The sequence below is a fragment of the Equus caballus genome, chromosome 20 (assembly GCF_041296265.1).
Source record: "Equus caballus isolate H_3958 breed thoroughbred chromosome 20, TB-T2T, whole genome shotgun sequence".
NCBI lineage: Eukaryota > Metazoa > Chordata > Mammalia > Perissodactyla > Equidae > Equus > Equus caballus.
The window spans coordinates 47,230,615-47,243,588 of record NC_091703.1 but is presented as its reverse complement, the minus strand read 5'-3'; the positions used below and the strand labels follow the sequence as shown (position 1 = coordinate 47,243,588).

At 35.3% G+C, this 12,974-nt stretch overlaps 1 protein-coding gene across 18 annotated transcripts in view; it reads left to right on the top strand.

Annotated features, from left to right (window-relative positions):
• Window positions 1-12,974, top strand: part of SUPT3H (SPT3 homolog, SAGA and STAGA complex component) — a 465,972-nt gene that overhangs the window by 236,911 nt on the left and 216,087 nt on the right. The window lies entirely within an intron of this gene.

The following is a 12,974-nucleotide window of genomic DNA, read 5'->3' as shown; positions in this document are numbered from 1 at the left end:
AGCTTCCTCTGTTAACATCTTACGTAATCATAGTACAATGATCAAAACCAGGAAATAACATTGGTACAATACTATTAATAAAATTAGCAACCTTCTTTGAATTTTATCAGTTTTCCCATTAATGTCCCTTTTCTGTTTCAGGAGCCAGTCCAGGATAACGCGTTGTAGTTAGTCATCATGTCTTTATAGTCCTCTCCTATCTATGACAGTTCCTCAGTCTTTGCTTGCCTTCCTGACCTTGTCATTTTTGAAAAGTACTAGATGGTTATTTTGTAGAATGCCCTTCTTTTTCAGTTGGTTTGATGTTTTCTTATGTTTAGAATGTGGCTATACGTTTTTGGCCAGAATACCACAGAAGGAATGGATCCTTCTTTGTGTATCATATCAACAGGTTCAGGTTCTTGATGTCTTATTTGTGGTCATAACCCTAACTTGATTAAGGTGATATATGCTGAGTTTTTCCAGTGTAATGAAGTTACTGGGTTTTTTTCATTTTATTGTTAGCAAATATCTTAGGGGAGATATATTGTGACTGTGCACATATTCTCTTTCTTTAAGAATCTTTGCCTGTTAATTTTAACATTCATCAGCGGATCTTGTCTGAGACAGTTATTACTGTGCTATTTGCCTAATAGTGGTTTTCTATTTCCTTCTTTTGTTTTATGTTTTTTTAATTGCAATTCTTCTGAAAGGAATAGCTGTCTTTTACCACCAATTACTTATGCAGTTTTTAATTTATATACATATTGACTAATATGTATTTAAATTTTATTCTTAGGATCATTATGTAGTAATATTATTTATTTTTATTGCTCAAGTAGTTCCAACGTTGGCCGTTAGGAACTCTTTCATGTCCTTTCCCCATCTTTATGTCAGGTTCTTGGTCTTATATTCCACATATATTAGTGGAATATCAGTCCTTTGTGGTATATGACACAAATATATTTTTCCAGTGTGTCAGTTATCTTTTGACTTTGTTTTTGTGGCCTTTTTTGAGCATGTGAGTATTTTTATTTTAACATAGTCAAGTGCAGCCATCTTTTGTTGCCTTTGGATTTTGACTCATAGTTAGACTTTCCTTATACCTAGTTTAAAGAGTAATTCATCCAAGTGGCCTTCTAAGTACTTGTATGGTTTCATTTTTTAACATTTAGATCTCTAGTCGATTTGTAGTTTTCCTTATTATTGTGTGAGATATGGATCTAATTTTATTTTTTCCAAATGATTATCCAGTTACACCATCACCATTTATTAAAAAGTCCATATTTTCCCTAATGATTTGAGATGCCTCCTTTGTCATATACTAACTTAGCATATGTATTGAGATCTATTTCTGATTTGATATTCTATACCAATGTTTTATTTGTCTATGCATGTACTAGTTTGACAGTTTTAAGTATATAGGGTTTGTGGTATATTTTAAACATTGTTACTGCTAGACTCCCCTTGTAATTTTTCTTTCTTAGTGTATTCCTATTCTTGTATGTTTATTTTTCTGTAAGAGTGTTATTATTAGATTTTATAGTTCTGTAAAATAGCTTGTTGGTATTTGTATTGAAATTGCATGAATTTATAAATTAGTTTAGAACTACATCTTAAGAATGTTGAATCAGTCTAAGAATAGGGGTTATCTTTACATTTTTTCAAGACTATTTTTATATCTTTCATGAGTGTTTTAACATTTTTCTTCTATAGGCTTTACATATTTCTTGTTAGATTTATTCCTATTTAATCTTCTACATTGTTATTGCAAATGGGCTTTCTCTATAGTAATGAAAACATCTGACATTTACTGAAATACATAAATCTACAGATTCAAGAAGCTGAGAAAACTCCAAACAAGTTAAACCCAAAGAAATGAATGTTCAGACTGCTGAATACTAAAGATATAAAATAAATCTTGAAAGCACCTAGATTTATTACCATAAGGGAGCAATGATTTGAAAGACAGGAGAATTTTCATTAGAAAACATGGAGACCGGAAGGAAATGACACAGCATTTTGAAGTACTGGATATAGAATTCTCAGTTGGCAGTTATTTTTCTCTGACTCCGTGTTCACATGGCCTTCTTTCCTTTGTTTCTGTGTTTGTATGTGTCCTCCCTTCTTACAAAAGCATCAGATATTTACTAGTTAGTGCTATTGCTATCATATGTATTAACTCTATACGTGCTGTTATCTACACTTCACAGTGTTGTAGCTTTTCCTCTAGAGAACCATATGTCTTTTAAAAAAATAAAGTAAGTTTGTGTCATCTTTCACATTCACCCACATATTTACCATTTTTCATGCTCATCATTCTTTCTTAGAGATCTGAGTTGGCATTTCAATCATTTCCTTCAACCTGAAGACCTCTAACGTTTTTGGTAGCACAGATGTGCCAGTGATGAATTCTCTTAAGTTTCTTTGATCTGAACATATCTCTTTGTCACCTTTGTTCTTGAGATTTATCTTTTTTATATGTGGAATTCTAGTTATAGTCTTTTCCTTTTAGCTGTCCGAGTGTCCCACTCCGGTACTTTCCAGCATACTTTAGTTTCTGATGACAGGTAAGCTGCTGCTATCTTGTTACCCTGTATATAACATGTTGTCTTTCTCTGGCTAATTTCAAGATTGTTCTCTCTGTCAATGGGCCTCAGCAGTTTGATGTGTCTAGGACTCATTTTCTTCATGATTGTCTCGCTTGCAAGTTTGTTGATCTTGTTGCATCCGTAGACTGTTTTTCCACCAATTTGCAGAAGTTTTCAGCCATTATTTTTTCCCATGTCTTTCATTCTAGGATTTCAATTATATGTGTGTTGGACTATTTGTTTTGTTTCACAGATCTCTGAGGGCCTCTAAATTTTCTTCAAACTTTTTCCCCTTCTGGTTTTTTGTTGTTTTGTTTGGCTTTGGTAGTTTCTATTGATTTGTCTTTAAGTTCACTGATTCTTCTGTTAATCTTTACTCTGCTATTTAGTCAATGTAGTATATTTTTCATTTTATTCTTAATATTTTCTATTATACTACTTGAAAATGTATCTTATTGGGTTGTAATACTGCTTTTTGAATTATGGATACACATTTTTATATTGTTCTTCCACTTTAAATATAGAAATTGAAACTTCTATATTTTTATCTATATCTGTATCTATATCTATATCTTGCTGATGACCGTTACAATGTATAAACAGGAAATAGCTTATGTCTTTACTGTTAATGAAAGAGCCTCTTATTACAAAGTATGCTCACCCCTCCTTCCTCATGTAATATTTTGATAATAGTTTTGATTTCTCTTTGTGAGATTGACCCTGTCCAGACGTCACTAAGTGTAAAGTTGAATGAGAGACCTTGCTAGAGGAAGGCTTTGCTATTTTTTCTTTTTGCCATATCAAGGCATGTATCAGAGTGAGTTCTTCAGATGAAAGAAAGAGCAATTCAGAAATGTTTTGAAAAGTTTGTTTCTTTTTACCATTGAATGTAAAATAATGTAGCCATTATGATTTGTGTGTGTGTGTGTGTGTGTTTTATGCTCTGTTTTGTATTTCTCTATCCATTTACCTAAGAACACTTTTTTCCTTTAATTTTTCTCCATGTTTATTGAAATATTATTGACATATAACATTGTGTACATATAACAATGAGATGATTTATATTTGTTATAAGTATGTTATAATATATGCTATTGTGAAATGATTACCACAATAAGGTTAGTTAACGCAACCATTACCTCTCATAGTCAATGTTTTTGTGTGTGTGTTATGAAAACATTTAGTATCTACAGTTTTAGCAACTTTCAAGTGTACAGTACAGTATTGTTAACTATATTCACCATGCTGTACATTACATCATTAGAACTGATTCATCGTATAATTAGAAGTTTACACCCTTTGACCACATTCTCTCATTTCTCCCACCCCTCAGCCTCTGGCAACCACCAGTCTACTCTCTGTTTCTGTGAGTTCACTTTTTTTTAGATCTACAAGTAATGAGATGATACACTGTATGTCTTTCTCTGTCTGACTTACTTCATTTAGCACGATGCTCTCAAAGTTTATCTATGTTGTTGCAACTGGCAGGAATCATTCCTTTTTGTGGCTGCATAATATTCCATTATTTATATATACCACATTTTCTTTTTCCATTCATCCGTGATCGATACTTAGGTTGTTTCTATGCCTTGGCTATTGTAAGTAAAGCTTCAGTGTACCTGGTTGTATAGATAATGCTTCAAGATACCAATTTCATTTCTTTTGGATATGATTGATGGATCATATGGTATTTCTACTTTTAATTTTTTTGAGAACCCTCCATACTGTTTTCTGTAGTGACTGTATCAATTTACATTTCTACCAAAGGTGTGCAAGGGTTCTCTTTTCTCCATATCCTTGCTGAAATCTGTTAGCGCTTTTTTTTTTTTTCCTGGTGAGGAAGATTGGCCCTGAGCTAACTTCTGTTGCCAATCTTCCCATTTTTGCTTGAGAAACATTGACCCTGAGCTAATATCTGTGCCAGTCTTCCTCTACTTTTTATGTGGGACACCGTTAAGTCACAGCATGGCTTAATGAGCAGCGTGTAGATCTGCACCTGGGATCTGAACCTGCAACTCCTGAACCAATGAAGCAGAGATTGTGAACTTAACCGCTACGCCACTGGGCCAGCCCCTCATGTATTTTTTATAATAGCCATTCTAACAGGTGTGAGGTGATGTCTCTTTGTGATTTTGATTTGCATTTCTCTGATGATACATGATGTTGAGCATCTTTCCATGTATTTCTTGGCCATTTGTGTATCTTTGTTGGAAAACTGTTTGAGTCCTTTTCCATTTTGTTCAGTTTACCAACACTTTCATGTTTATCTTTTGTTAAATCTCAGTGAGGAAAACAGAGAGGAAATTATTATTTCCAATTTGAATGGCCAAGTATAGAGAGACAACTTGGCCAGAGTCACAAGCTTATTAAGTGCTGGGGTTAGAACCAGAATTGAGGCCTCCTGACTCTCTTTCTGTGCAGTTTTGGGGGGTGGGGGTTATTTTAAGTTTTTGCTGTAGAGTTTTATGATACTCCTGTGTATTTTGGATATTAACCCCTTATCAGATATGGTTCACAAATATTTTCTTCCATTCCACAGCTCTTTTTGTGTGTGCCTGGTAAGCATACCCAGATTCATACTGCTTTTGTGTTTAGGGTAGGAGGTACTGTTGGAAAATAAAAACTATGACGCTCACTGCCAGATTCTTGTATTTTGAGTTCTGATTTCCTTCTCAAGTCCACCTGCTACCATTTACTGTTCAGAATCCTCAGATGGTTGCTGCATGCGTTCTCTCCGGGGTTTTCATTGCTTTCAATGGGAGGAGCAGTGTGGAGTGTGCTTACTCCATCTTAACCCCTTAGATATTTGATTTTAATCGTTTTTCTAAACATTGTTGGATCACCTGAGTCAATGAATCCAATTTGTTTTCATTAAAAAAAAATCTTTTTAATTGAGATATACTTGGCGTATAACATGATATAGGTTTCAGGAGTTCAACATAATGATTTGATATTTGTATCAAAGTGATTCAATATTAGTGCATCAGAATAATAGTACATTTTTATCATAGCATATTTGTTCCATAATGTTACGTAGGAATTGCTATTTCTAATATTGATAGAAAGTAAAAGTACATTCCTTCCAAGTAGGGATTCATTTGCAACAAAGTGAAGTAGTTTATTAATTCCAGATTTAAGCTTCTCAATTAAACAGAACTTGCTTGTTTGGTTACCTTTGATGGTAGTCTCCTGATATTCTTAAAGCTTATTCATCTGGTTCTCTTAGTTTTAACCTGTGTGTCAGATAAGTCTTTTGATAGTTTTTGAAACTATTTTTATTTATTGTTTGTAACATCCGTGTTGTGTTATGGTGTCGCTTGGTGATATCTGGTTGCAGCTCAGACGTGCACAGGGCTGCTATAGAGATGAGGCTGCTATGGAGATGAGGCTGCTATAGAGATGAGGCTGTTATGGAGATGAGGCTGTTACAGAGTTGAGGCTGCTACAGAGATGAGGCTGCTACAGAAATGAGGCTGCTGTAGAGACGAGGCTCCTACAGAGATGAGGCTGCTACAGAGATGAGGCTGCTACAAAGATGAGGCTGCTATAGAGATGAGGCTGTTACGGAGATGAGGCTGTTACAGAGTTGAGGCTGCCACAGAGATGAGGCTGCTACAGAGATGAGGCTGCCACAGAGATGAGGCTGCTACAGAGACGAGGCTGCTACAGAGATGAGGCTGCTACAGAGACGAGGCTGCTACAGAGATGAGGCTGCTATAGAGATGAGGCTGTTATAGAGATGAGGCTGTTATAGAGATGAGGCTGTAGTCTTGCTGTTCAGAAAGCTGAGGAGTTCCCAATGCTGAAATGTCTTTTCAGATCCACTAGACATAGTATCTTAAAATATTCTCCATATATTTACTGTAATTGGTTTGTTCCAGTATGTGGGAATCCCGATGTGACTAAATCTTTAGCCACACAATCTAAAATGATAGCTAGGTGGTTCTCAAGTGTCCTTTGCACATGGACGTTCCATTTTTAACAATGCCCTGAAGACAAAAGTGTAAATGAGGCCATCATTTAATTCCTAGAGTGCCATGTACTGTTTCAAACTATTTCCTACTTTAATAGATCATTGAGTATTCTTTGTTTCATGTATTCATTTTATTTATTCATTCATTCAGTAAACCTTTATTGAGTGACACTGACATAACTCTGGTTACAGTGGTATAAAGGTGAATAAGAAATTATCTCTGCCCTTGAGGAATTTACAATTTTCTCATGGATATAGACACATAGAAATTAATTTTAAAACATTATGATAACCGGTGGTGCTAGTATACACAGAGAGAGATGGGAATTTTGATAAGACATATCCAGGCTGGAGCTCTTCATGTATGTGTATATACATGTCTATATAAAAACGTAAGTTAAATCTTTCATAGGAGTCAACATATATTTATTGTACTGACTTGAGGAAAGTCAGCATCAGAATAGAGGTTGTAAACTATTGACCTGGGTGTAGATGTAGCAAAGAAATATGTTTTATTTCACTTCCACTAAATTTTTAAAGATATGAATTTAGTTGCCAACATTTAAAAATTAGGTCACTTTTACATAAAGATTTAGAATTTCTGGCTTCTCTTGAAACATTGAAATTGGGATCTCTGGCAACCTAGACCTGAATTTGGCTTGGAAATCTCAGCTCAGTAGCTGCTTCTACCTGTAGACGATACACGCTGGTTTTTACCAGGCTGGCTCCATTTACTTAAGGAGGAAAATATTCAGTATTGATGGAGTCATGCAGCATATGGTTACCGTATTTCCCATATTCCTTCCCAATTTCAATTTTTCAAGAAAACAGACTTCCTAATTTTGGAAGAAAGTGATAGTATTTTTAAAGAGATTTTACTTTCCCTCAAAAGCTGTGGAAACGGTTATGTACGTCACAGAAATTCATAGACAAAGATAATAAAGATGATGTTTCCTATGTAATTTACTTTTTCCCCCCCTGTAACTTGTCTCTGTTAATGGAAGAGTGATCAATTGAAGGTAATACAAAGTTTGTGGAAGCATTTGGATTCTTGCTATGGCCTATTTAGAACAGAGGAGAGAGATTCCACCATCCCAGTCTCCGTTGTGCTGTGTCTGCTGTCAAAAAGCACCTTTCACTACTGGTGCAGTGAGCTAGGTCTCCAGCAGCTAGCATGTTCTTCTTCCCCCACCTGAAGGCGGTATCTTAATCTAAACTGAAAGGGACAGAAAATGTGGCAGTTCAATACTAGTATCCCTTGGTTCTTCTTAACATCTCCTCTAAGCTCTTTCATGTGAAAGAATGGGCACACAGCTGATGTCTCCGGAGGCCGCACAGCAATCCTCAGTTACACGAATCCTCTTCAGTCATCATGAGGCCTATAAAAATCTGGTTTCTCCTTAGTCAGCGTTGGTTGTCAAGTTGACTAAGAATTTGCAGAACATATGAAGGAGTCCTTGTCCATACAATTCCAAGGGACTCTTTTTCAGGAGGGTTTGGGTGGGGCTGAAGAGTCTGTATTTTTAATAAGCACTCAAGATCTTTGTAATCCAAGTAGTCCAAGGACTAAATCTGAGAAACACTAGTTTAGACTGGTCATTTGTAACCAGCTCTGGGCAACAAAATTCCCAAAGTATGATCTGAACTTCCAGGTGGACAAGATGAGACGATTGCTTGAAACTGTTAAGTGACAGTACAAACTTTGACTCTAGCTTAATAAATCCCTTGTTAGCTTTACACCCTAATACTTCTGAATGTTTATTTTCTCACAGACTTCCTTAAGATGCCATTAAATTGTTTTAATAATGCCATCATTACTCAAAGTGTGCGTGTGTATATTTACCATTTTGGTCGGTCTTGATTGTTAAAGTCAATAAAATCATTCAGAAACAAGTCAGATGCATAGAGCGGTTGATTATACTTGTGTTATATCATCTCTCCCAAGGCATCTAGCAGTAGTTCTCTACTTAAATTTCATATCAGAGCCAGGGCCATCTGCCAGGCTTTAAAAAAAAAAAAAACCCCTAAAAACACAAGTACCAGACCCTACTCCATATCTGCTCAGTCAAAATTCTCGGGTGAGTATCTCTAAAAAAAGCATCCCGCTGCCTCTGAGGAGGAGCTCTGGGTATGAGCCACTGTATTTTAAAGTGTTTGTGTATGAGTTGGCCTCCTTCACTGAGCTTCTCAAAGATGTGTGTTCCTAGGCATATGCCTCTTACTGCTTAAAAATGATTGTGGGAATCAAATGGAGGAATATAGAGTTTGTATTAAAAAACAGATTGGAATAGTTTATGTGAATAACTGATAGATAATTACATAATGCCATTTTGTTCATTTTAGAGATGTAGAGAAATAATAGAGGGAAATTATAGATATAAACACAATTTTAATTATCAAATTTATACTTATATAATAATTTGGCAATCAGAAGAATTATTCATTTAATCCAAAATTTAATCTCTGGACCAAATATCCACCTCAAAATATCGACGCCCACTCTCAAGAGCCCATTGCTTGTTTCAGTCAGCAGTTTTTAAAATCTGTCTTCCATCTGTTTATATTTTCATCATTTCACTCTGTATAAGGTAGCAAGTTCCACAAGGTTGACACCTGATGTATATTGTACTACTCCTTTTGTCATAAAGCATTTTTTTTCCGATGTCATTTTGCATGCTGTCCTTGGCCACTCAGAATTTTATTTTCCCCTTCTCCTGTGGACTATCCCTGGCCCTTCTCTCTTGACATACAGAGATCAGAACCGAACACAGTGCCTCAAAGCAGGGAGGCTGTGCTCTCAGCAAGGCTTATGTGGTGTACTTTGATTCTTCTTTTAAATGCCTTTCTTGTTCAATCAGTCAACACAGATGTTTGTTGAACTGCGCTAATGATGATGGACATTTTTTGGATCTTTTTGGCAGCAGTTACGTACTGTTTCATTTGGGGAATATTATAGTAGGACTGGCAATACACTAAATCTGGCAATTTTTCCTTAAGTCTTTTCTTTTGTCTCCAGTTTCTTGGACCTATTATTCTCATTTGAGACCTTTGCCCTCTCATCCTACCCCTGATTCTAACTCAGCTCTTCAGCCAGGCCTACCCTCCATTCTGTGACTCCACCTAACGCAACTCTATTCCAGTGCCTGGGTTGTGACTGGCTTAGGCTGTAGTTAACTGTTCTTCACTGGAGTTGTTCATGAAGATTATAAAATATGTTGTCATAAAAATATATAGTTTAAAAGCTTTTATTTTATTCAAGAACAAGTTAGAATATAAAAATCAAAGGATTTTAAAGTTAAATTACGCTTCAGAAATTAAGTTAGATAAGTTTGAACGAAATGAAATTGCCTCTTCTATATATCACAAATGGTTGAATATTGGCGATTTTATGTGATTCAGTGCAGTACAGATTAGAGACTGTCACTAGAGAGAGTCTTCAAAGGTTTTAATGTCCTTATTTTGTAAGATGACAATGCTAATATTTACTTTCTGCAGTGGTTATAGGGGATCATAAAAATTAGATATAAAATGTATATAAAGGACTTAGTGAAGTTCCTGGGACATAGTTTTCTTTCTCTAAATTATAGTAGTGCTAGTAGTAAATGGTTACTATTATAATTAATCCTGATAACAGGGCTATTTAATGACATGATTTAGATTAGAAATGGAATGAAGAATCCATTGAAATGCTCTTTCAAATTTACCAGGGAAATGCAAACCTTTTCATATCCTAAGCTTCCATCTCCCCAACTCTCCGGGTTGAGCTACATCCCCTATTTGAAGTAGGTAGAGATTTGTGCCAATTGGAAATTGTGTAATTGAGTTGCTGTTATTATGCTGTCAATAATAATATCCTTCCAAGTTCAAAAACTATCATGATTTCTGGTAGTTATATAGCTGCTTTCATATTTTTATTCATTCAAAGTTAAATATCAGAAGAATCTCTTTATTTTACGCATAGAATATAATTATCTACTATTCCATTTCAAAATCATATTGGATTTTCACTGTATTACTATTTACTGTATTAATCTACCCAGGAAACTAGTAAGCTATTCAATCTTTTGTAACATGTTTTCACATCAGAACCAATGTTTCAGGGTTATTCTGATAATCTTAATTATGAAAATTAATAACAAATTTAGATGTGTGAAGTGCTGCTTTTCATTTCCCATCTGGATTGGCGTGCACTGAGTTGTCCATTCCCACCACCCTCTTCTTACTTCTAATGCTTTTTAATTTGCTACTTAATCTCCATAGTAGAAGGACCTCATGCAAGGCACTGTTCAATCTTCGTCACTACTTCTGTGAGGCTGTCACTTTTGCCACCTCAGTAATGGTTTATGAGTATGTTTTAAAATAATAATAAAGTTTCCTGTGCGGAACTTCAATTATAAGGGTTATCAAAATAGCACAAACTAATATAATTTGTGATTGCGTAAAATAAAGGAAGTAGAGGTACCATGGGGACCTAATGAATCACAGAATGGAAACAGTCTTCTAGCTAACTAAACATTCAGACTTTGTTCTAAGTCAAACCATGTATATGTAACTCAGCAAACCGGAACACACTCTGTGTTTACATGAATTGGATAAAGGAGTTCACAAATACTATCTGGGAAAAACATTCTTGGCTTATTTTGTCTGTTCCTACTGTGGAGTAAATGAAGTACCACATATTTAGCATAAACAGACTGAAAACACACCTGCTTTGTGGAAAACAAACACACATGCACATGTACACATACATGTACACATACAGAGTGGTTCAAAATATAGAACATTGTATGTCACTGAAAAGTGATTACTTTTCTTCGTTTTTACTTATAACTTTATTTTCTTATGAATGTACTGTCAAAAATTTACTAGTTGTTTTGGACAGCTCTTGTTTCTGTTTGATTGCTCTTAATAATTTCTATTTAATTAGTTTATTTTTTCTCATATATTATCACCTCATGCCTCAAGAAATACTGTTGTATCTCCTCTTTTTAAAACATGGTAAGTTTGTATTGCACTTGACAGAAATTTAGTTTTTAATCTGTGACACAAGATGGGCATATTCTAAGTAGAATGCCTCTTTAGCTACATTTCCCTGCCAATTGCCCTGGTTAGTTTGCTACTGGCATAACCTAGAGGACCCACGGGGGAGGAATTTCCAGCCCTTTCCCAAATCTTAGCACGTCTGTTTTTTTCCTGCTGTGATATATACCACTGCTAGTCAATTCTTCAACTCTTCAAGGTAAGAGGACCTCAGGGTATAAAGTGTTTGCAGTTGTAGTACGTTATAAGTAATGTCTCATGGTACTTGATTTTCTTAGCACAGGTACAACACAGTATCTTCCTGCCTTTCCATGTGTGTCAAGGCTTTTTCTTTAGGGTTCTTCATTTTTTCCTGCTTGTCTGCTAGGATCCTGTCATTTAACTTAGGGTAAGCTCTGCTAGCTACTGTACGTGGATCCTATGCTAAGCTTGGATTTCTGACCTGTGCTGAAAGTTTCAGTTCTGGCTGAAACTTCTTAGAAATGCCTAATGCATAGTTTCCAAGAATTTCAGATTTACCAGAGAGATGCAGACCTTTCATAAAATTCTCATGCTTCAGATTGAGTTGTGTCACTTAACTAAAATAGAAATTTGTACCAACTGGAAATTGTGTGACTGAATTGATATTATAATGCTGTCAGTAATATCCTTTTGGTAATATCCATTTTGAGTAAAGTTCAAAAACTATCATGATTTCTCATGGTGGTGTAGCTACTTTCATTTCTCTATTCACTCGAAGTTAAATATCAGAAAAGTCCCATTGTTTTATGCACATAATATAATTATCTACCATTCCGTTTAAAAATCATATTGGGTTTTCATTATGAATCTATTAAGCAACTAGTAAGCCATTCAGTCTGTTGAATTATGTTTTCATGGGTGCATCAATTTTCAGAGTTATGTTAGTAATCTTTATGAAAATTAGCCAAGAATAAACTTATCTGTGTAAAGACTGATTGTCTAATCTCTCATCTGGATTAGCAGGTGTGGGTCTTCCCTTCCTCCTTTCTCTGTGTTCTTACTTCTAATGCCTTTAATTTGGCGAATGTCTCCTAAGGACTCTATTCTCGTTCATCAGATTTTGTGCTCTCTTCTGCATGTGAACCAAGAGATTGTTTCAAACTCGCGTGCTCCAGTGCCTTTTCCAGGACCTCGGGAAGTCGTTTATTCATTCATAATTCTCTCTCTTCTTTCCTCACTGTTGCTGTTACTCTTGATTAGTGTGGAGATTATGCAGAAAAGAAAAAAAATAAAACTTAGGAAATATCTACTATGTGCCAGACAGTCTACTAAAGATTTTATATATATTATTTTATTGGACATATATAAGAGATTTTCCAGGTTTAAAAAAATAACTATTAGGGGCTGGCCCCGTGGCCGAGTGGTTAAGT